General features: G+C 38.7%; 2 protein-coding genes across 7 annotated transcripts in view; both read left to right on the forward strand.

The window, feature by feature from the left end:
• LOC128264148 (neurotrimin) overlaps window positions 1-24322 on the forward strand; it is a 350308-nt gene that overhangs the window by 118495 nt on the left and 207491 nt on the right. The gene's annotated exons all lie outside the window — the stretch shown is intronic.
• Window positions 1-24322, forward strand: part of LOC128264149 (uncharacterized) — a 96919-nt gene that overhangs the window by 53033 nt on the left and 19564 nt on the right. The window lies entirely within an intron of this gene.

A 24322-nucleotide genomic window follows, 5' to 3' on the forward strand; every position in this document is an offset into this window, starting at 1 on the left:
TTTTAGTTCTTCGACATATAGTAATGGATAAATATTTCAGAATTACCTTTTAAATTTCATCAAAATCGGACGACTATAACATAAATATCCCATGGGATCAATAAAATATTTTAATAAAAAATTTAAAAAAAAAAAAATTTTGGTTTTGTATTATTTTTTAGAAATTCTTTTTGACTTTTTAATAATTTGACAGTTCAGAATTTATTAATTAATTTTATTAAAATCGGAAAACAATATCATATTGCTGCCATATGAATTCAAATAATTGAGCTGCAAATCATTATAGCTTCAAAGCTTTTGAACATACACGCAAGTAAATCACAATTTTAATACCTGCCAGAATATTTAATTTTTGCAATAGCTGCAGGGGGATATGAACTTCGGATTGCCGAAGTTTGCTTCCTTTCTTGTTTATTGTAAGATAAATAAAAATTAAAAAAAAAAATTAAACAATGTTACTTGAGTTAATATACAGAACTAGAATGTAAAATTTCAGTTTTGATTGGCTTTAAGTTATAACCGGGTTTTGCTTGTTCCATCTGCCGGAAAGTAATAACTTCTAAAAATAATAGTTTGTTTATAAGCTTGTGATTCTGCAGATTACTAATCCGAAACCGAAACCTTTTCATTCCGAGCCAGTTTTAAGACTTAATAACAAGCTGTAGTTAAGCTTAAATAATACCTCAACATTTGATTTTTATGTTATTATCAATGTTAAATTTCCATATGGGGCTTCCGGTTTATAAAAAAATTGTATTTTATTTGTATCTGTAGTAGATGTCGGGGGCACCAGTTATTACAATTATTTGTTTAAGCTTATTTAAACTTAACTATATCGATATTTTGATCCCTCAGATCAATTCTACTTGGCGCTATCGCAAGGAGGTCCGGCATCGCCTTTAGCGGCCTCTCCTCTCTCTCGTGTCAAAAGCGACAGCGCTTGTCAGAATAAAACGTAAAAAAAATTGGATAGAAAACAGCAGCATCACTGGACTTTTAATTTTGGAAGGATCGGGAGATGCAGCTATTCTTTAATTCTTACTGACCGAGACATTGGGTCAGACATTTGGCGACTGTGACAGGACGGAACATCTAGACAAGTTCGCGTCCATTCATCGATTTATTTACTGCTAAAAGCTGTGCGGCATCTGAAATTTACCGAGGCAAATATTCGTGGTGTCAGACTCATCCCAAGCTTCATCTTCAACATAGCTCTGACACTTGCAGGTTACATACATCACTCCCCTTTTCAACTTTCCACACACTTTGACGAAACCGCAAATATTCACATACATACGTATATTTTCTATTTCCTCTTGCTGCCGCGTTTTTAAAAATTAAAACTTCGGTGCTTTGGCTATTGAAACATATACTGTCACCGAATTGGATAATAAACTCCAAACTCAGAAAAGCTGGTGATTTTCTTTTTCAATGTGTGATCAGTTCATAGAGGTATAGTTGAGGTAATTTCGGCGTCAGCTGCGTGGAACCGCTTACGACTTAATTTTTGCAAATTCATCACGCCAATGCCAAGAAACTGCATCCATACTGACGGCGACCCCAGATGCGAAACTAACCAATTTGGGTGTCCATCGCAATACATTTGAGAAGCACATTTCTTACATTCATGAGAAGGTGAAGTCTTGTGGAAGCCAAGATAATGATGGCGTGCTTCAGTGTAGACTGAAATCCCTAGAGAGCCATAGTCATCTAATATTCAAACACAATCCGAAAATCTGAAAAGCATTAATAATGAGCGTGCAGGACAAGAAGAGCGATTTATAGCTTCTAGGGTCAGAATAACATCATTACTGCAGGCCAAAAAACCAAACGACGAGGTTAACACTTCCGTGGCCATCGTATCAACCCACACAACCAGGTTGCTGAAGCTAAAACTACCACATTTCAATGGAAAATACGCTGCCACAACGATCTGAAATTGACTACGATACATAAATTGAATTATCTTCTGAGTTGTCTGTCAGGTTCGGCGCTTTCAGGTTAAAGAGGATAACTACAAAAAGGCCTTAGGGCGTCTGGATGCGCGTTTGGACAACGACGTTCTAATCCGTTAAGTTTAAATTTCCACCTTGTTCGCGATGCCATCAATTGAACAACCGGACCTAACTACACTTTAGAAACTTATTGACAATGCATCCGCAGTTCGAGGATTATTACTTGTCATTGGGACTGCTGAGGAAATCATGATCCACATCCTTCTATCAAAGGTCGACTTCGAACAAGAACGAAGTATGAAGAAAAACAGGACTACGAGAATTTGCCAATGGGGTTGATTGTTGCATTCTTGATTTCAATCCCAGGCTACAGTTTTTGCAAGGTCAACAATCTGAAGGACTGGCTCCTCGTAAAATTTTTTTAAAGCATTGCAGACGTTTGCATACACTGCCATTCATACATGCTTGCACAAGGGACATAAATCGAAAACTTCTCCCGCCAAATTCAAGTGCAGGGTATGTGAAGCATCACAACTCGCACTTAAACATAGCTTTTTAACACCAGGAAATACAAGCCCAACGAGCTTATAAATCAACAGCATACATTGACCAGCAGCAGCATGCTTGCCTGCGCTAACAAACAAAGGCATAATACTCACTGCTCTAATTCAAATCAAAGATAAGCATGGAAAGCCGCATCTTATCCGTGCTCTACTTGACTCATGCTCGGAGGCGAGTTTTATTACAGAGGAAACTGCAAAGAGAATCCAGCTACAGAGACGTAGGGTATATTAAGAAGTCAGCTCTGTCGTCACGACCACTTTATAATCTCGAACTACAAACTTTGAATTGTCATCTTCATTTTAGGTGATTTAAAAGATTTGCGTTTTTTTTTAGGTCGAATAAAGTTCAGATTTAAATAAGCACAAAGGGTTTATTCGTGAACGCAAAATCATGCTTGGCGAAGGTAAGCCTACACTGCGCAACACAGAATACAGAATACAGAATAGATTGGATAGTTGGCGGCAATTTTACTTCAAGTGGATATAATTCAGCAAGCAATCAATCACTTCTGTAAGATTGAAGACTACGCGCAAAATACACCAACTCACACAAGCGATAAAAAGCTCGCTGAAAACCATTACCGGGAGTCAGTAACTCAACTTGGAAGATGGCAGGATATAGCTCAGGTTGCCATTCAAGGTGAGTTCTGAAGAACTTGGAACCTCATACAGAAATGCACTGACCCGATTTAAGTCACTAGAGCTTCTTTTTGTTCGAGACGTACAGCTCAAGCCAGCATATGTTCAATTCATGCAGAAGTACAAAAATCTAGGAAGATAGGGAGCAGCCGCATCCGATGTTGCTGGCGTAAACCTGCCTCCTGTCTCTTAAACATAATCAGAAAAATATTAAATGTGCCTGGGAATATATTTAAATAGGTCTAATCAATCTGTCTTCTGCATTTGCTGCCCGCAAGCGCTTCGAGTAGCTGGCTGAATGTCAAAAAACCTGCATTCTGCAACGTACGATGCTCAAAATAAGTTGAGTGAATTTAATGAGAAGATAGACAGGTATAAGTGAGTGAGTTTCCTTCCCTATTTTTCAGTGGTAGGACAAAACCTGACAGAAAACGAAATGAGCGAATGAGAACTAGATGTAATTGCACGATTTATTTGAATACATTCGAATAATGGTCAGAAAAAATAAGATTATAAAAGTTTAATTAAAATACCTTTATTTATTTAGTCTATGCAAAAAAAATCTGGCTTTTTTGTCAGGGTTGTTTGCTATCAGACCGTTTATCTGAGATGGTCGAAAAGTCGAGAACATATATTAAATTAGCGGTAAAGTCGTTAGTCTGTGGTTAATTTGCGCTAAATATGTTGTTAAAACGTTGTAAACAAAACGACAAAATCTGCATTAAAAGTAAACCTGAGTTGTGAGCTTCTATTCCGTCCAAATTTGTCCGTTCTCTTCAAACGACAGGAACAAAAAGACCGAATGAAATTTGAATTTTCTCGAATAACTTAAATATTTTCAAGTGTGCCAAAAATTTCATCCCGTTTCACTCACTCATCCATTCTCACTCGTTCTTTCAATGACTTATCCTATCAGATTTTACACGAGCTCATATTAATACAACTTCGTTTTATTGTGTTCAAGTTACTCACTCAACTAAATTCATGAAGTCGAATTTAGGGCCGTTTGGGTGCAAAAATCAGCATTCCAGACAGATACCACATGTCTGCACTTGCGATGATTGATCAGAACTCAATGTAGAACGTTGTCTCAGTTATTTGGCATCCCTAACACTTGTTCTTCGGAATATCCCACGATTTGTCCATACTACTCACTCGACGACTTCGGATGCAGCTTTATACGAACAAAAACTCAGGATGGAGTGCAAATACATTTCTTGTTGCCAAGTCTAAGGTCGCACCTACTAAAATCATACCCAGACTTGAGTTGTGCGCTGCAGTGCTGCTCAATCGGAATTGGAAAAAGTTCGCCTCAGCTCTTAAAGAGTTTTGTGCACGCACTTACTTTTGGACCGATTCAACAACCGTGCTCCGGTGGATGCATGCATGCATCACGACTGGAATGTATCGTAGGCAACAGTGCCTCAGAACTTCAGCAGAACTTAGACAACGTAACTTGGCAATGCGTTTCATCGGCACGGATATCCTCTGAAATATGTGGTTATCAGGACCACATTTCCTTATGCAGTCGTTAGACTTATAAAAGAATATAATCAACCAACTCTACAATGCAACACACTAGATCAGACAGGAACAAATTCATCATTAAGTTAATTCATCTCAAATTGATCAACACACATAAGAGTTCTTTGAGTAGTTTCTTACCTGTACCGCTGCGTCAACAAGGTCAAACCGGACCAATTGGTAGAGGTTGAAAAAATACTGAATTTCCCTGCAACAGAACTAAATCACATCTTCTGACAAGTTATCCCAGCAAATCACCATGAGTGATAAGCTTCCGATATTGTAGCACCGCAAAAGAATCAGAATTTGCAGCCAAGTTTGCACCAATTTTACAGAAATTGTCGTTCAATGGGGCGAAGTGTGTGTGATTAGAGTTGGGTAGAGGCTAGCACAGGTTGATATATAGTTCGACGAAAATTTCCGGCCTTGTTACCCAGGAAACATCCACTGACCAAACTTTATGTTGTATTTAAAAATAAAACTAATCTTCACGCTGGAACCAAACTTCTCACGTTCCTTCGCGAGAAACTTTGGTTTATTAACGCACGCTTGTTGATGCGACAAATTTTATGCAGCTGTACCACCTGGGCGACCTGCCGAAATCGGTTGCAAGATGGCAGACCGTTCCTAGTTTTGCAAAGGGGGGTTGACTGTTGCGGCCCATTCTTCACGTCATACAGGATCAAAGGGAAGGCTCCATACAATACGTACTGTGCGATCAAGCTTCTCATCAAAGTTAATTCAAATCGAACTTGTTTTGGAGTTATCAACGAATTCCTTTTTACTTTACATCACAAGATTTGTCGCTAGCCGGGGCATACCGATTCGACTGGTACTCATTTGAAGAGCTTCAAACTAAATTCACCGATGTCGAAGCTACACTTAGTTCTAGACCCATTTTGCCAGCATCAGACGACCAGAACGAAACAAAGGCAGCCACCCCAGCACACCTCTTAATTGGAACTCCATTAGCTAGCGCACCCGACCCACGCTTATTCCACTCTAAGGACCGACAGATATCAGGTTACTCGTGTCTTTTATATGATGAGTTGTACATAAACAAAAGCGACTCTGGACTTTTAATTTTGTAAGAATCGGGAGATGTAGCTGTTTTCTAATTCTTACTGACATTGTGTCAGACAGTAGTCTTATTTATATGAATTCTAAATTCTTCTTAAAGTGTGAAGGAATTCTAAATTCTATATGAATTCTATATTCTATATACCATTACCTATCCGAAATTGGGCGAAGTTAATTTATGTCGTCAAGTTTGGTTCATTTTTACAGAAATTGTTTAACAATCAAGCCAAGACACACACCAGAATTTTTATAAACAAGACTACTACAGATTTTTTTTTTTTTTTTTTTATTAACTTTGAGCTTTTATTAACTTTTAGCTTTGAGACTAACAATAAGTTTTCGAATCTTAAGAGTTAAACATTAACTAACAGTGGACTGTAATTTTGGTTGCGCGTCCCTCAAGTTGGTCGCTGGGTAGGTAAGTCATTGCGACGAAGACGGGATTGGTTGCACAGCCTTGTTAGACCTCTTGCAAGGTGGTTGGGGTGCAAAGACAGCTTGGTGAGGTACTTATCCTTTTGTTCTGCGATAACTGCTTTGACTGGTGGGATGTTCAAGTCACGATGTATGTTTTCGTTGCGAACGTACCACGGTGCCCCCGTGATCGTTCTCAGGATTTTTGATTGAGCCCTCTGGATTATGTCGATGTTGCTATTGCTAGCATTCCCCCATAACTGGGAGCCGTACGTCCATATAGGCTTTAGTACTGAGTTGTACAGCAGGACTTTGTAGTCTAAGCTAAGGGAAGATCGAGCGTTGATGAGCCAGTGTAGGCTACTGGCTTTCAACTTTAAGTGTGTTCTTTTGGCTTCAATATGCCGGCGCCATGTGAGTCTTCTGTCGAGATGTACTCCTAGATACGTTACTTCGTTTGATTGCGGAAGCAGGGTGTTATTTAATGTGAGAGGTGGGCAGTTTTGCCTATTCATGGTGAAAGTAACGTGCTTGCATTTTTGTTCATTTACTTTAATTCCCCAATCAGATAGCCATTTTTCAACGTCGGCCAAGTGAAGAGCTAGTTGCGCAGTTGCTTGTATTGGACATTTTGAACGGCTGAGTATAGCTGTATCATCAGCAAAAGTAGATGTTGTCAGTCGACTGCTTGTCGGGATGTCTGCTGTGTAGAGGACATATAATGTTGGCCCGAGCACGCTACCTTGGGGGACTCCAGCCAAAATAGAAAAATCGTCAGATATGGCAGTGTTACATCTCACAGCAAATTTTCTGTCGTGTAGATAAGACTCTAAAAGTTTGTGAGTGTTGCTGGGAAGCATTGTCTTGATCTTGTACATTAGGCCTTCTAGCCAAACTCTGTCAAACGCTTGAGAGACGTCCAGAAATATGGCGGTGCAGTACTCACGTTTTTCGAACGCGTTTCGAATTTCTGATGTTATTCGGTTGACCTGCTCAATCGTTCCGTGTTTTTCTCGAAATCCGAATTGGTGTGATGGAATTCCATTCTGGATTCGTAGATATGTGTTTATCCGAGTCAATATGCATTTTTCAAAGAGTTTAGATAAGCATGATAGTAGGCTTATAAGTCTGTACGATGTGGGGATTGTGGGGTCTTTTCCTGGCTTCGAAATCATTATAATAATTGACTTTTTCCATCTTTTTGGAAAGTGGCCATGTTTAGCGATGGCATTGAAGAGATGTGTAATGGTGCGAACGGCACAATATGGAAGCTCCGTGATCATTTTAGGGGTAATGAGGTCGCAGCCTGGAGATTTTCTCGGGTTCATATGGTTTTTGATGATGCTAACGATTTCCAATGGGCGAAACTCGATTGGCTCATGGTGAAGCTGGGTGTCATATGCAAAAGTCGGCAGAGTGAATGCATTGGTGGCAGGATTTGGTTGAAAGACATTTTTAAGGTGGTCGGCGAATGTGCTGGCTCTATCTTTATCGCTGGCGCCCAGCCGCCTGAGGGGTTTCTAATAGGCATCACGGTTTCTTTCGGTGAGCTAAGAGATGGGTGGGCTCTCCATAGTGAGTGTTTTGAGCAAGTTGATGACAGTTGCTCTATATAACGGCGCTGGGCATATGATTCTTCTTGTTTTAGAGCTTTAGTTAGTTGCCGTGAGGCGTATTTCAAGTTCTGCCTAGCAGATGGCGATCTATAGAATTGCCACTCCCGACGTAAGCGCCGCTTTTCTAGGACAAGCTGTTCGATTTGTAGATTTGTCTTCTTTTGCTTGCATTGAATATTTGAGATTTGGGGTGTGGAAACTTGAGCCGCAGTGACGAGTACGGACTCCAGTGTAGTTACAAAGCTGTCTATGTCAGCTTCGTCGTTGAGGCGAGGACATAGCTCAATATGTGAGCTAATATATTTTCTAAACTTGAGCCAGTTGGTTTTTTGTGAGGTCAGGTTAAACTGGTGTTCTAATGTTCCTGGTTGTTGAAGAAGATGAAATAAGACCGGCGAGTGATCAGATGAAAGATCCGAAAGGCATTCGGCGCTTATAAGATTTTTGGGAATATTTTTGGTTATCGCGAAGTCAATAAGATCGGGTAGTTTCTTTGGGTCTGTCGGCCAGTATGTTGGTCTACCAGAAGAGACATAGTCAAGCTTGTTGTTGGATTTTATGATTGCATTGTAAAGCTGCTTCCCTTTTGGAGTCACGAGGCGAGATCCCCAGTGTGTGTGTTTGGCATTGTAGTCTCCTGCTGCTATAAAATGGTCACCTAATGTGTTGAAGAACTGCAAAAACTCATATTCGGTTATATTGAAACGAGGGGGCAGTATACGGCGGCTAGAGTTAGTTGGTTGCCGGTAATCAGTTGTATGCTTATAGATGTGGCCTGTAGATAGTTTTTAGCAGTTTTGTTATAATAGTGGTGCTTAATACGACTTCTGATTAGAATGCCAGTCCCACCATGTGCTTTACCGTCCGGATGATTTGTTCCATAGAATGAGTAGCCTCTTATTTGAAAATTGTATCTGTTTGTAAGGTGTGTTTCTGAAAGTAGCATTACATCGATGTGATTGTCGAGTAGAAATTGAGTTAACTCAAGTTTGTGCTGTGAGACGCCGTTAGCGTTCCACGTAGAAATTCGTAGGGACGTCATTATTTTGATTGTTGTGAGACCAGCATTTGAATCAGAAGATTTTGGTTTCGCATTAAATCTTGCATAGTTGTGGGCATAAACGACATAAACTCCATTAGGCTTTGTTGCAGGCTAGCTATCATTGCTTCAAAGTTGCTTTGTGTCTGCTCCGTTGGTTGACGTTGTTGAGTCATGTTGTGTTCTAGACATGCTGCTTGTGGAAATGAAGTTTTAGATACAGGAGGAGCCAGTCCTAATTTTAGAGCGCTTGCAAATGTCACATTTTTGTTGGGGGTTACGGGTCCTAGTGAGGAGCTGGGTGCAGTTGAAAAGAAGACTTCAGGGTTTGATTTTGATGCTGTGAGCTGTGCGTTGTGGGAGCGGGCAGTGGTTCCTCGTTGATGGATGCGACTTTTTAGCTCCTTGTATATTGGGCAACCTCTGTAGTTGGCTGTATGATTGCCGCCACAGTTGCCGCACTTTTTTACATTGGAGTCGTTTTTGCTCGCTGGGCAGAGTGCTGAGTCATGAAGGTCTCCACAAACTACACACACTGGGCGTAGTGTGCAGTATGACTTTGTATGGCCATATTCTTGGCAGTTCGTACATTGTACCGGCCCATTGCGCTTATGTGGTTGCTCTACTGTGATTCTACGGTGGAGAAGGAACTGAAGTTTGTATATGGGGTGCACTTCGTTTCTATTAAGGGGCTTAGTTTCCGGTTCGAGCTCTATCTTGAAGAGTGGTTGCGGTTTCCTATCCCTGTTCAAGATATTGAAGACTGTCTTAGTGTTAAAGCCTTTGTCTTGTAGTGCATTTTTTACTTCTTCAGGTGTTACATCGGATTCAATTCCTTTAAGTACAACTTGCAGACCCTTGCTGCTTTTAAGTTGGTACGTGTAGAAGTTCTTTTTCTTGTCATTAAGATATTTAGACAACACTCGGTAATTGTCTTCGTTCTTCGTTTGAACTTTTATTCCCTTCACAAGGGGAATTATATGGAAGTTATCTTTTCCAATAAGCTCAATTATTTTGTTAACAAGTGCATTGCAGCTTTTCTCCCGGATGTATATTGGGGGGGGGCTTCGGTTTCTTCTTCTCAGCTTCGGTAGCTTCGTCAACCTCTTCGTCAGTAGCGTCTTCCAAAATTTTAAATCTGTTTGTATTAATTGGCGTTTCAGTCTCAGCTGAATTATAATTGGCACGGGTTATTTTTCGCTTAGAATTTAGGGGGCTCAGCTTTCTTTTGATTTGGATGTAGCGATCCATACCAGTCTGCACAGCCGGCCTTTTATTTTCGTTGCTTATTGTGTATTTTTCGGGCAGCGCAGTGAACGCCGTTTTTGTGTTGGCTACGGGTTTGTTTGTCGATGGCGAAGTTGCTGATGATGATAATAAACGGTTGGTCGATACCGTTGCTGCTGTTGTTGTTGTTGTTGTTGTTGTTACCGTTGCAGTGGTTAAAGACACTGCTGTGCTACTTATTGCTGATAAGCGTAGGTCAGTGCATACATGCATTGGAGTACACTCGGCACTTTTTGGCTTTAGAGACATCGATGGTAGCGCGGGAGAACAAGAGCGCGCTCTCTCGCTCGTTACGTTCAAGAGGTCAGTCGAACTGGGGGTGATTGACCGCGTATTGTCTGGGTTTGCATAATTTTCGGTTGCAGTAAACGAGAAATATGCATTATTTCTGATCGATGAGAGCCGTCTCTCGTCTTGCTCGCGATGACGTTGCATGCGGATATCGTTTTGACTCATTGTCTTCACTTTAATTATAGTCTGCGTATATTAATTAATTAATTAATTAATATGTGTGTTTGCGATTACATCGCAAGAAGCGTCTTTTCGCGTTGTAGTAGGTTGGTTAGAAACCAATCTACCTATTTGTGCCCGAGGGTCTTTGCGGAATTTGATTATTTTCGATTTGCACTTTTCCAATTATCACTTTTTGAAAGCTTGCACAAACTAAGCACGGTCCGACAACACGTCCGATCGCGGCGACAACCTGTGTGAATTAGACTACTACAGATGAAGGAAAAAAAATTGAATTCAAATGTTCAAAACTATTTTTTGAGGCTTTGACCACGATTTCCTCAAAACTGACGCGTGATTAGAAGATGTCGGTTTCAGACTATTAATCTGCCGATAAAATCTTTTCAGAATCAATAGCGCTTCACAATGTATTATTACAAATATTTGACTTCTTATTGCCGGAACTCCTGTTTTACCTACCCTTTTTTATTTCTTTATTATGCATTCTGCATCCTTTCACTTAAATCAAATATTCTTAATTTAATGTGCTACTCACTTTGTGTTAAGACATGAGGTTATAATATTCTTATTTTAAATTAAAATTTGCTTTGAATTAATATTGAACATAAGTATACTAAGGTAGATTTTGTAAGCAGGAGTGAGTTTAAGCTAAATTTTTATTTTTGGGCGTTGCTTTTTGCTTTTATTTGGTGTGGCAGTTGATTCCAAAGACGAGCAGAATTAAGGAAAGGAGTCGCAGAACTGGACAACTTAGTCCGGCATGCATTTAGTTTATTAGTCCTTTGAGATGAACTCTTTAGTGCATTTTTGGTAAACTCACAAAACATTTAATCTGTGGCCGTGATATAAGTGATATACTTTAGGACCCGTTTGGTGATTACTAAGAATGTTAATTGTTACGTGGCTGCTTGTCTCTGCGGATTTTACATTGGGTTTGTCTTCCATTTAGAATTTAATAAGTAAGCAAATGGAAGCGCTCCATCTTAAAGAAAGAGAAACCTACACACCGCAAAAATAGTTTCTTGAAATTTAGTTAAGTTAAGATTATTAGCCGCGAGGTTTCAGGTTCTGCGATTTGGTGTGATATTTTAAGTTTTTTTTGGAGGTTTTTAAATGGTTATTGCTTCCCCTCCGGATTGATGTTTAATGTGCACTGCTGCTTGCCGACGTAGTTTTATGACGCATCGCTTTTTATACCCTTTGCAGAGGGTATTATAATTTCAGTCAGAAGTTTGCAAAGCAGTATAAAGTATATATATTCTTGATCAGCATCACTAGGAGAGTCGATCTGGCCATGTCCGTCTGTCCGTCCGTCCGTTTCTACGCAAACTAGTCTCTCAGTTTTAAAGCTGTCTGCATGAAACTTTCCCAAAAGGTGTCTTTCTATTGCAGGTAGTATATAAGTCTGATCGAGCCGGATCGGACGACTATAGCATATAGCTCCCATGGGAAAAATCGAAAAATTAATAAACAAAAATTATAACTTTGGGGTTTTTTTTTATTTTTTTTGAGTTCTTCGAGATATAGTAATGGTTAACTATTTCAGAATTACGGTTTAAATTTCATCAAAATCGGACGACTTTATAATATAGCTCGCATAGGAACAATCGGAAAAAAAATACAAAAAAATTATAACTTCGCTGTTTCTTAAATTTTTTTTTTAGTTGTTCGACATATAGCATTGGTTAAATATTTTAAAATTACGGTTTAAATTTCATCAAAATCGGACGACTTTATCATATAGCTCCCATAGAAATAATAAAAATATATTAAATAACTATCTAATAATTAAGCTGCAAATCATCATAGCTTCAATATTTTTAAACATATACGCAAGTAAATCATAATTTTAATGTTTTCAAATATGTTTAATTCTTGCAATAGCTGCAATGGTGTATGAACTTCGGCTTGCCGAAGTTTGTTTTCTTTCTTGTTTAAAAATGGTGTAGTTTTGAGTAGAAAGATGTTCATTAACATAGAACGGGGTGGCAACCTCAAGGCCCAAAAGCTGCTGACTAATGGGTTGTTTATGAGTACGGCGATAAGCACCGATCCATTGCCGTAATGTTGCTTTGTCGCGGACGTTTTCAAGCTTTACGAGGACTACAGGGTCCATCAATGCGTTCTAGTTTTTTCTTCCAACTCTAAATATTAATTGTGTGCTAAGGGCTGCCGAGATTCCAAGTGAAAAACAAAGGATGTTCAAAATGGTTTTTAAATTCTCATTCTGTACGAATGGAATAATATGTATTCGTAGATCGCTTGCAACATCATTATTGGCCTGGACCTGTACACTGTTAGCAAAATTGTTGGATTATTTTTTGTATTTAGCCCTTTTACCACCAGCATCTCACATTTGAGGATTAGAACTCGCTGCTTTAGTTTAGATATTAATGCAATAGCAGCGGCCAATTCTTCTTAGAAGAACGATTTAATTCGTCCCTCGAATTCCGAGGGACACCAACATACTCTGCAGGGCAGGACGGTTATTAAACTGTTTCAATTGTTTAAATCTTCTTCTTTCATTATTCCACTCCATAAAATACGAGAAAAGTAGGATGTTCAAAATTATAGAGGTATTTCAAAATTGGACCGTATTTATTCGGTCAACGATTTTGCAGTTTTTCTAGATCCAAAATAAAAATTCAACTGCCACAGTCTACTGTTAACAAGGCTATGAATGTACTTTTATTTATTAAGACTTTGACGATCCCTATACAACTAAGTTATTATTTACTTCCCTTGTCCGTCCTAATTTAGCATTTTGCGCTCCCGTTTGGAGTACACATTGATCGTATTGAGTTGGTACAAAAAAAATTATTTTTTTCGCCCTTCGTGGCTTGAACTGGGATCAAAATGTAAGGTTGCCTTTTTACTCTAGTAGATTACTATTGCTTAAATTACCTACGCTCGTAAATCGTAGAATCATGCTTGGAACTATTTTTATGCACAATCTTTTCGGAGTTGATATAGACTCCATAGAATTGATAAGCAGCTCAACTTTTAATGTGCCTTTTAGACCAACCTGCAACTACCATCCTCTTAACTTGCCAAGATGTACTTCAAATTTTGGCCCGCATGAATCCTTTCGTGTTCTTTGTAATAATTATAATGATCTATATAATACTTCATATATAATCAAATTTTCATTTCAACTTCTATTCCTGTCTTTATAACTACAGTTTTAACATATTGAACCGTACTTTGTTTTAGTTTTTTATACCCTCGCAGATGGTATTATAATTTCTGTCAGATGTTTGCAAGGCAGTGAAGGAGACATTTTTGACCCTATCAGTATGTATATTCTTGATCAGCATCACTAGGAGAGTTGAACTGTTTATGTTCTTCTGTCCGGCTGTCCGTCTGTCCGTCCGTACGTCTGTCCTTCCGTTTTTATGCAAGCTAGTCTCTCAGTTTCAAAGCTTTCTGAATGAAAATTTCCCAAAAGTTATCTTTCTATTGCAGGTAGTACAGAAGTCTTAATAGGAACAATCGAAAAAATAAGACAAAAAAAATTATAAGATTTCTGTTTTTTAATTTTTTTTTTCAGTTTTTCGACATATACAAATGGTTACAAATTTTAGAATTACGGTTTAAACTTCATTAAAATCATACGACTATAACATAAAGCTCCCATGAGTACAATAACTATATAAAAAAAATTCTTAAAAATAAAACTTATCTATTTTTAAATTTTTTTCAAAAATTCTTTTTGACTTATTCATAATTTGTCAGTTTAGAATTACGCTTTTAATTTTATTAAAATCGGAAAAAGATGTCATATTGCTGCCATATTGAATATTTGAGCTGTAAATCATTATAGCTTTAATGTTTTTCAACAAGTAAATCATAATTTTAATGTTTTAAGGAATATTTAATTTGTCAATAGATGCAAGGGTATATAAACTTCGGCTTGCCAAAGATTGCTTCCTTTCTTGTTTATAAATGTCTCTACATAATGTTTTTTGAGTTTTCCTTGCGAACTCGATAAATGGCCACTATGCTGATAGGGCCCGCGCGTAACAAGCTCGTGCTTAATTTCGTTGGGCCACTTGTTTAAACTGCTTGTAGTGCATCAAAGTTCAACAATATAATATTAGTACTGCAACGAATTTAATGGAATTGAGATTTTAAAAACGAAAAAGCTTAAATGAAAGAGTTGCGAACTGCAATTAGGTAAACAACTAATCAACCTATAGGTAAAGAATTAACAGATTTGATTTTTTAGTTTTTTGAACCAGCTGAGTTTGAGCCACGAGGTTGGTCTTCATGGAGATTCTCATGTACTAAAGTAGTAACTGGCCGAAGTGTATAATCAAGTGCGTTAGAGAACAAAGAATCGGTAATAAGAATTTTAATGAAGAGATATTACGCTTTTGCTTAGAATGGAATTTATAAACAGAAATAGCATTATCCGGAGCGAGAAGTTTCTTGCAAAGGTAGATCCTCATTATTTCCTTATTGTTTTGAGTTTTTCTTTTCAGTGACTCGTTTAAGATCTTGGGATTATGAAACTGGGATTCCACTGCTCGGAATTTGTCTTTAATAGAGTTGATGAGTTTTCGAACCTCCATTAATCCAGCCATGTTGTACAGGTCCAGGTAAAACAAATTTTTTTGGAGATTAAATCCTCAAAACGCCATTGAAACCAGCTCCAACGCACTTAACGTGCGAACAGTTATCACACAACCAGCATTGGTAGGTTTCACAGCTAATAATGCCATTATACTCGCATCTATTGGCGGTGCAAGCAATGGTTGTTTGGGTTTAATATCGGGTCACTGTGCAATAGACAAAGATAGGGGATCTCGAATGTGGGGAGAAACGGTTAGATAAAAGCGTTGAAAGCAAGCGTGAAGAGATGAGCAGCAGACGGGCGTACAGCGTTCAGATATAAGCGCTTAAGAGCAGCAGCGCAGATACCAAATAAACTTTGAAAAAAGTAAGCGTTGAACAGCAAGAGCAGTAGCGGGCAGAGAGTGTGTACGCTTTGAAGAGTAGAAGTAGCAACAGCGATGCAGAGAACGGTCGGATGTAAGCATTGACAAACCGATTGTAACATACACATGGTTAACTAAGAGAACAGCGGAGAACGCGCTGGTTCCGGCTAAATAGTTCGGTAGTATGGGTGTGGGAATAGAAATGCAAACTGATCTCTCAAGGGCTCGAATGTACGCAATAGATTTATAATTCGCGTGCTTGTATAAGTAAGAAAAAGAGAAAGCAGAATTGAAAACCGAAAATTAGAAAAGGAGATAGCTTCAGAATTTAAGAAAGTGAGAACAGAAGATATGGATTTCAGACATTTTAAATGCAGACAACGAACTGGGGAGACTATGGTGGTAGTATGTAGTCCCCTGACGATCCCTTGAAGCCGTTTCTACATTTCCAGCGACTTTCGGTTAAGCATAGCTTCTAACTATAACGCTTTAGTTTTGGTTCATAGTTATATTTTTATTCTCCATATTTATATATAGTAATTTTCAAAATAAACGAAAAAAAATAATATATAATTATTTGCAACTACAAAATAACAATAAAGTAAGTAAAGCGTTATATATATATGGGTACATAGGATAATATAGTAAATAATATAGTATAGCTCAATCATAAGTAATATAATGGTAAATAATAAGTTTGTAAAAAATTTAAGTATATAAATGAATGGGGAAGAGCAATTAAATTGTATGAATTTTATATATATTAAGCATATTATAGATTAAATAATATAGGAATATTAAAAGTTTTTTTTTTTATTTTTGTTTCTTGCAGTGTATAGGGAAAACATCAAGAATCAGGAAAAAATAATACATTTTGGCCAAAATTATTTAATATTGAATTTAATTGAACTAAGCAAATAAATTTCTTGCGGTGTATACCATCATACCAAAAGTTTATCCCAGAGTAATGGGAATGTTCCGCATAATCACGGGCACACACCGACAGAACACTGTTAACATTAAAATTCAATTTAATTTACATAAACCGAAATTAAATATATTTAAAGAAATTCACTCAGAAAAATTATTAAGACAGCACCGCATAACATTTAATTAAGCTTTATGTTATAATTTGGAACTATTAATGTAGTGTCCGTTTTGTTGAAAACAATACGAGACTTTAATTTAACTTTATTTCTCCACGTGAGTGCCACGTGAATCCATATGAACTGATTTAAAAGAATCCGAGAGCAATAGCAATAGGGTAAAAGAAAACAGTGGTTACCACTTACGCTTGTGTTGCTCCATCGAAAGATCTTTTTACGGGGGAATACACCTACAAAAATTTCCACTCGCGAATACTATACTTTTTTCTTATTTTTGTTTCACGGTGGCTATTATCATTAATTTCTTTTATATTTTTTCATTAGTCTGCTTTCGCATTACTACATTTAACTTTATTATATTAATAAGGATTTACTTTGTTTTTTTTTTTTTTCTTTTTGTAGGGGCTGTTTTAATTTGTTTCCAATTTTCCACCGTTATTCATGTATATATTTTCATTTTCGCACATAGTTTTATATCACCAATTATTTTGGTACCGATTTTCGTACCAATTTTAGCACCACTTTTGTTTTGTTTTACCACTTTTCGACCATATTGCAGGTTTTTTTCGGAAGTCTTTCCTTACACAAATTATGGCATGTAAATTATAGGTTTTTAACCAACAGAAAAAAAATAACAAAAGAAAAAAGAAGAAAATTTGAGATTCACTTAACCCTACTAAACTTTTTATACATATATTTATAACCAATATAACACTACATTTTTCGACCTTTCGTTACGTAATTTTTACGCGTGGGATCGGCTCGCGCTCTATGATATTATTATATTATTTTAACTCGATTTTTGACGTCGAGCTGGCGCGCTTAAGACCCCTAGGGTTATTGCCTGGGTTACCAGTGGGTGGCTCACGTTTTGGGAGGTTTTTCGCACTGTCACTCTTTAATACGCCGGACGCTTCGATCCCTTGTCGTTACATTTACCGCTGACTGATTGAACTGCTCGACGAATTTGGGTATATTTCTCTGCCGAATCTGCTACCGCGTTAATGCGCTTGGGAGGTATGCAAAATTCCGGGACTCTCTCATTAAGACTTTTCTCTCCGAAGGTGTGCGAAACGCTCGAGCCAACTGAATGCTTTACTTTTTTGGTTGATGACTTTGGAAAGATGTGTTACTGTAAGCTTGGTGACATTCTGTTTAAGAGAAATTGTTTTTTAAATACTTATATAGCCGGATGGGCTGCTGAGGGTTTATTTACCCTGGCACCAAAATAATAAATTTTGTACATTTTCTTTGTAGATTTTCTAGTCTTTTAAATTAAAATATCATATCATGCAAATCATCATAGCTTCAATGTGTTTAAACATATAAGCAAGTAAATCATAATTTTAATGTTTTCAAGAATATTTTTGCAATAGCTTTTAGTTTTTTTGTGAATGGTTTAGTTGGTTAGGAAATGGCTAGAAAGATTATTAGCATAAAGCCTGTCAGAGCTTCCAAATCATCACGTATACTTTCAGTCAGTCCGTTGCGAGGAAGAAAATCTGATTAGGTCAAAAAAGTTCTCAGGTTGCTTTTTTAATTTATAAAAGAATGTTAAGAATCTTTAATCGATGCAGGTATGAACATTATGGTAAAGTTTTTTTTTGTTTTTTGTTTTTGTTACCTGGTTGGTTCGGATGAAATTGTAAACATATAGTGCAATCGGGAACGCAAAACAGCCTAAAAGTTTAACCAAGTGATTCTGTGTGTAAAATATCGGCTCGCGCATAACTTGCTACATTTGCATATTTTGGAATAACTGAGAGATTAACGCTGGCGGACTAAAACCAGAAGTAACTAATCATTTCGTCTGCAATCAGTTAAATTCCTAACCAGACTAATAACTACTTTACATATACATGGGTGGACATGTAAAATAAGCTAAAATGGAAATTGGATCTGCGAATATAGCTAAGCTGAAAAGGAAATACCGTGATTCAGATATGGTCACCCGTTCACCGTCTAGTTTCAAGACCCTCATAAACCATCAATTCGACGAGCATGCTCCAAGTCCCTTATATGAGAACTTTCTATTATTACCGGGAAAAAATACAATTTGACCTGTTTAAATTGTAAAGGCAAACTGAATTTTAGTTTGTAAGAACTTGGCAAATAAATCAACAATTTCAAAGCCAGTAGAGTTTTATCGTACAAATGAAGGCAAGGCGGAGTTTTTTTCTTTTGACATTTACAATGCTATAAAATTGCTTTGGATCATTTGAAATTTCGTCTTTACACCGACTATTAAGAACATTAAAATCCGATCGAGCAACAACATATTTCGAAAATATTGCCCGTCCTTTTGTACTTTTTGTAAGAGTTTCTTTTTTGGTTTTTATGTCTTTGAAGCAGAAACGCATTCATTAAAAACATATTTAAAACGGCATAAGCCAATTTAGTGGCACCTTCCCTATCCATGCAGTTGTATAAGTTTGTCCAATTATATTTGAAAATCAAGAAGTTTAGCTTTCAATGGTCTTCCTTCTGTCATAGCACATTCTGTTGTCCTATAATAATTAGGTCGGATATTGATTGCTTTGCGTGATGGTGTCAATTTAACCTCTTAAATCTGGATTGCCTTAATGTAACGCAATGACTTTTTATAGGGGTACGCTTTCATTTATAAGCTATTCTCTTCATAATATGACACTGGACCGTATATATCTTCTTGACCCAAAATTAAAATTCGACTGTCACATAAAGTCTACTGTTAACAAGGCTATGAGTGTACTTTTATTTATTAAGACTTTGACGATCCCTATACAACTAAGTTATTATTTACTTCCCTTGTCCGTCCTAATTTAGCATTTTGCGCTCCCGTTTTGAGTCCCCAATATGAAGTACACATTGATCGTATTGAGTTGGTACAAAAAAAATTATTTTTTTCGCCCTTCGTGGCTTGAACTGGGATCAAAATGAAAGGTTACCTTCTCTCTAGTAGATTACTATTGCTTAAATTACCTACGCTCGTAAATCGTAGAATCATGCTTGGAACTATTTTTATGCACAATCTTTTTTGAGTTGATATAGACTCCATAGAATTGATAAAGTCGACTGTCACATAAAGTCTACTGTTAACAAGGCTATGCATGTACTTTTATTTATTAAGACTTTGACGATCCCTATATACCTAAGTTATTATTTACTTCCCTTGTCCGTCCTAATTTAGCATTTTGCGCTCCCGTTTGGAGTCCCCAATATGAAGTACACATTGATCGTATTAAGTTGGTACATAAAAATAGTTATTTTTTTCGCCCTTCGTGGCTTGAACTGGGATCAAAATGTAAGGTTGCCTTCTTACTCTAGTAGATTACTATTGCTTAAATTACCTACGCTCGTAAATCGTAGAATCATGCTTGGAACTATTTTTATGCACAATCTTTTCGGAGTTGATAAAGACTCCATAAATTGATAAGCAGCTCAACTTTTAATGTGCCTTTTAGACCAAACTGCAACTACCATCCTCTTAACTTGCCAAGATGTACTTCAAATTTTGGCTTGCATGAACCCTTTCGTGTTCTTTGTAATAATTAGAATGATCTATATAATCAAATTTGCATTTCAACTTCTATTCCTGTCCTTATAACTACTGTTGATAAACGCTTTGCAGCCGTTATTTTGAATTCATATATTTGTATTCAACTTAAGTTTTGGTATTTTTTAGTGTCAAATACCATTTGTGCTGCGCCACACTCTTGAGATTTCTTAGTGATAAGACTACAGCCAAACATGTCGGACACGCAGAAACCGTCTGGTTAAAATTAAAAAAATACAGTCCACTCAAACTCGGGAATTAAACGTTTTAATTCATCACCATAACTTTGGCCCTTTTCGCTAGATAAAGTAATTGATTAACATGGATCAATTAAAACTACTGAAGGCAGCAAGGAGCTGTGCGAAGGCAAGCATCACGCGTTTGCTAACGGCGTCACAAGATAAACGTGCGGGATCACCCTGGGAACTGGACGGAACAACAGTGCCATTGGATAGGCTCAATACCGTTTGGAAGGAATTTGAGATACTCAGCGAAAAAATGGTCCTTTTCGACAAGGAGGAGGGGTATGTCGATCCAGCCATCGACAACGAGAGGTACGAAGACAAGTACTTGCAAGCAAACACCTTATTTCACTCGCTAAAACGGGCTTGCGAACAAGCAAGGGAGAGCGAGGGGGAAAGCAACAACGGAAGACAGTCTGGCAACCTTTATGAAGCCTCATCTATTGCATCAGGGTTGGGAAACGAAAATCTGGTTCGTTTTTTACAACAGGAGCTTAATGAACGTTTGGCTGAGCAACAAACTACGTTTTTGCGGGCAAACTCGACAGCAAAAGTAATGCAGAACGAGTTGCCAAAAATACACATAAAGTCTTTTACTGGTGACTACAAGGAGTGGCCAGCATTCAAGAACATCTTCGAGAGCACGATTCACAGCAAGCAGCATTTTACAGCGAAACCAAAGTTTCACTACCACGTCACATTGTAAACACTCTGCTGGATTGTACGCGGCTTGGATGCAGCAGGGCAAACAAACAGGGACTGCTTGGTAATTCATTTCATTCTGGCCAAAATTGACGCTGAAACTCGACGCAAGTGAATTGAGGGCAGCCGTGAACTGGAATCGCCGACTGTGGGCGATCTACTCAAGTTTTTAGACCGCCGCTGCGAGGAATTTGAGCTCAGCAAAAGTGAGCATGAAAAAGTCTTCCAAGTTGGCTCACAGCAAAACAAAGCCAAGCGATCGACACACGCCTTGGTATCAACGGAGGAAGGTGCTTGTGTTAAATGTAACTCCAAGGAGCACAAGATCTTTATTTGCCAAAAGTTTATGGACTTATCAGTCGAGCAGAGACGCACTTTTGTTAAAGCTAAATCCTTGTGCTTTAATTGCTTGAATTTCGGGCATGTGTCACGCAGGTGTGAATCCAAATTCACATGCAAAACTTGTCACAATCGTCACCACTCTCTACTACACGTAGAAGATTCTCCTGCACACGCCGCTGTAACCAGGACACATTCAAGAGATGAGGAGCAGCGCGACCTCGGCACTCCAGAGGATACAACGGTGACTATCAGCAACATTGCTCGTGTACAAGACACTTTATGCGCTGAATCTTCGTACAACGGATCAGCTACTACTACACAGCCACAAGGGTTACGGAAAAGCGCATTGCCCACAGCTCTAGTACTCGTTCGCAACGCCAAAGGATCACACACTTCCTGTCGGGTGCTTTTGGACAGTGGTTCGGAACTGTCATACATCTCCGAGCGATGCGTGCAGGCGCTCGGCCTGGCGCGTTTGCCATCACGAATTTTGGTGTCGGGAATTTCTTCGATCAAGGCTGAGACAACTAACTTGCGTTTAGACCGTGTTCACTGGTAAAAAGCTGTTCGACAGCCAGGGGAAGATCATCGCCATTTCGACCATATTTGGATGGGTCATTACTTCGATCGTGACTACAGGCTTTTCATCTACAACAACTATGCACACGGCTATTGACATTGATGCATCACTTCGACGCTTTTGGGAGCTGGAGGATGTCAACCAAGAACTTCATCGCAAACCAGAGAGCGATGAAGTTGAACAGCACTTTTTGAAGACACACACAAGGGACCCCAGTATCCTGCGAAACTTATTCTCAATTTGTATCCGATTTAGAATGTTAAAGTTCGTCTTCTCCGCAGATATCGTCAAAATGTACAGACAAATCTTGGTGGCTGCCAAGCATTGTAGCTACCAGCGAATTGTATGGAGAGATGATAAATGTTCGCCTATCACACACTATGAACTGTCCACGGTAACATACGGCACGTCCAGCGCACCATTTTTGGCAGTAAGAGTTTTGGATCAGTAAGCTCACGACCATCAACACGAATTTCCCACTGCTGCTGTGGACGACGTACACACAGGAGCATACACAGAGGAAGAGATCGTTCGCAATCAAAATGAGTTAATCAAACTTATGAAATGTGCAGGCATGAAGCTTGGAAAATGGGTCTCAAACTCGCCACGCATTTCTGAAGCAACGCTCACTTCTGAAGGAAAAGGATTCCATTCAACAGCGAAGGTTCTTGGCATCCATTGGGATCCAAAGCAACATACGCTCTCATTCAAAGTTTGCCTTTCATCAAATCCGAAGAACTCTAAGTGACAAGTGCTGTCTGACGTGGTACAATTCAAAATTTTGTTTCACGAATTGTGGCTTCTTGATCTCGGCTGGGACTTCCTCCAAAAATCGCTGAATGGTGGAACAAATGCCGTAACGACTCGAATGCACTACAAGAGCTACGTATGCCAAGACTTATTGACAACAAGGAAAATCACATCGAACTGCACGGATTTTCGGATGCTTCTATCAAGGCGTATTCGGCAGTTGTCTACTGCAGATTAGTACGCGCGAATGGTGCTGTTTCTGTGTCAATCATAGCAGGAAAAACCAGAGTTGCTACGCTGAAGCAGCAATCACTACCGCGCCTCGAGCTGTGTGGAGCTCTGCTACTTAGTCGACTCATTTCTTCAATCAAAAATGCTCTACAACACAAGGACATCGTCATACATGCGGAGCTCAAAACATTTGTGGCAAACCGAACGACAGTAATACTCGATACTATAAATACTAAGGAAAATTTTGCTGATTGCGCCACGCGAGGCATGCTGGCTGCAGAACTCATTTATTTTGACCTGTAGTGGATGGGTCCTCCATGGCTGCAAGATCAAGAAAAATTCGATGTAAAGTTGAACTGCCAAAAGTTCTGTTCTTCTATTTCAGAAAACCATGGTAAAGAAGAGATGAAGACCAACGCACTGACTACTCATGAGGTCATCTTATTGTCACCGGTGGAAGCACTGGCTCAGCGGGACTCATCCTGGACAAAAATGGTTCGCATTGTAGCTTACTCCCTACGCTTTATCCAAAGGATCAAGGCTATTAAGTCAGGCACGCTGACAAATTGCAAGGGGCTCACCTTTGAGGAGATGCAGGCTGCTCGCATTCTTTGCCTTGAAAAGGCTCAGAAATGCTTCAAGAACGACTACAATCTACTGATGGAGAACAAGCCACTTCAGAGCCGTTCCCAGCTCATCAAGCTTTCAGCGATCATTTGCAAGGATGGCACATGCGTCAAATCTGCAGTTTTTGTCATTATCCGCCAAAAATATTGGGTCTTTGGTGCACGCAACCTTATAAGGGATTTTGGTGCACAATTGCATCAAATGTTTTCGCCAACGAAATCAAAAAGCACAACAATTCATGGCCGATCTACGCATTACGCATTACAGAAGCACTTCCCTTCCAGCACTCAGGCTGCGATTATGCTGGACCATTTATTCTCAAGGAAAGAAGAGGGCGAAATCCACGGAAAACTAAGGGCTACATATGTCTGTTTGACTGCCTCGTAACATCAGCAATTCACTTGGAACTGGCCAGCGATCTCAGCACAGACACCTTCATAGCATGTCTTCGTCGTTTCATGTCCCTGCGTGGGAAATGTTCTCAAATCTGTAGCGACAACGGGACGAATTTTGTTGCTGCCAAGCGGGCTTTAGATGAAATGCAGCAACTTTTATCTTCACAGGAGCATCGTAATACAGTTGCGCAAACTTTGGCCTCCGATGGCATAAAATGGAATTGCATACCTCCACACTCGCCACACTGGGGCGGAAAATGGGAGTCAGCGGTACGTTCTGTGAA

This window comes from Drosophila gunungcola, unplaced genomic scaffold (genome assembly GCF_025200985.1).
Source record: "Drosophila gunungcola strain Sukarami unplaced genomic scaffold, Dgunungcola_SK_2 000058F, whole genome shotgun sequence".
Taxonomy (NCBI): Eukaryota; Metazoa; Arthropoda; class Insecta; order Diptera; family Drosophilidae; genus Drosophila; species Drosophila gunungcola.